This window comes from Colletes latitarsis, unplaced genomic scaffold (genome assembly GCF_051014445.1).
Source record: "Colletes latitarsis isolate SP2378_abdomen unplaced genomic scaffold, iyColLati1 scaffold0007, whole genome shotgun sequence".
Classification (NCBI taxonomy): domain Eukaryota; kingdom Metazoa; phylum Arthropoda; class Insecta; order Hymenoptera; family Colletidae; genus Colletes; species Colletes latitarsis.
In genome coordinates, this window is record NW_027488367.1 from 1,435,001 (window position 1) to 1,436,428 (window position 1,428).

Genomic DNA, 1,428 nt, shown 5'->3' on the forward strand with positions numbered 1-1,428 from the left:
GTCTACCAAAGTCCACCGTAAGTTCGTTCTCTAAAAAAAATAAATAACAAATTCGAAAGAAAAGCATTCGTGGACTGGACGACCGGCTAAACGCGCGGTCTCGCAATCGATATACATATTCGTAACAAAGAGAGACATGGGGCGACCAACTTCGCAGAGTATATCCCTTCTTTTGGGTTCCGTTCGTATCGCGCTTCTCGTCGTGTTCGTTCGAGCCTCTCCATAGAGGATGATCGTCCGATTCGTTTGATAAATTATCATTTTTCCCTGGGGCTGTACGAACGAACAGAGAGGAAGACGACGACCGACGGATACCACAAATTTCACGTGGTAGGGCATATATTACATATCATAATTATCAGTGTTTGGTCAAATTTCTTTCCAGTGTCCTTTTTGTTATGCTCCAAAACTAGTATACGCTTTATTTTCTCTTTCCTTTGCATAAATTATTAACTTCGGGCAACGTCGGGAGCGCCGGTAATCATTAGATTTGTACGAAACGCGATTTGCGCCCCACGGTGGTTTTTAGTGCCGTCAAAGTCAGAAATCGTGGGAGCGGTGCTTTAACGGGCGGTCGTGATGATACTCCAGACAACACGACGCACGACGCCGTAAAACACTCGCGCGAGTCCAGACTGATCTCTGCCTCACCACGCAAGGGGTGCGCAAACTTGCCAATAATATATAATATTTATTCTTTTTCGTACGTCCAGCGACAAACGCCAACGAAATACCCAAATTCTCGCTCGTACGTTGATACCTTTCTCTTCATCGACCCGGCTCCGAAACGTTCTTCGCCATCTCCCCGAAAGGAGAGGTAAACGACGGCGGGGTTAGGGAATCTGAGAACAACGCAAGCAGTTTTAGGACAAGTGAACGACCCTCAGCCAGGCGTGGTCCAGGAATTTTATCCGTGGACCGCAATGTGCGTTCGAAATGTCGATGTTCATGTGTCCTGCAGTTCACACGTTGACGCGCAATTAGCTGCGTTCTTCATCGACCCACGAGCCAAGTGATCCACCGTTCAGGGTAATCATATACAATTTACAATTTTTCTCTTTGTATTTAAAAATGCTCCTTGTTCTTTGCTTTAAAAATATTCGATGTTCGCACCTCCGACCAGCGTATCGACGGAGGATTGAACGCGCCATATCGACGACAAAAGTTTCTTTTTGTTTCCTGAATGACGGAAAACCATCGTTCGACGGCCGGGCGTACAGTACATTCAAAAGCCTTTGCGCGTGGCTGCGACCAACGGGTATAATACACCCGTATATTCTTGGTTCCGAACAGTAACTTCACGCGCAATCGGGCGAACGCACGCGGCAGCGCCCATCGGTTGCTCGATGAAATCGATGCGATAAACTACAGCCGTTTCGGCTGATCGTCGTTAGTCGCGCGAGCAACGATGGCCGCACAATCGACGCG

General features: G+C 47.7%; 1 non-coding gene across 1 annotated transcript; it reads right to left on the minus strand.

The window, feature by feature from the left end:
• Window positions 1-877: 877 nt before the first annotated feature.
• LOC143350628 (5.8S ribosomal RNA) lies at window positions 878-1,032 on the minus strand. The gene has a single exon (XR_013081189.1). It is a non-coding gene; the product is annotated as a 5.8S ribosomal RNA (ribosomal RNA).
• Window positions 1,033-1,428: the final 396 nt, after the last annotated feature.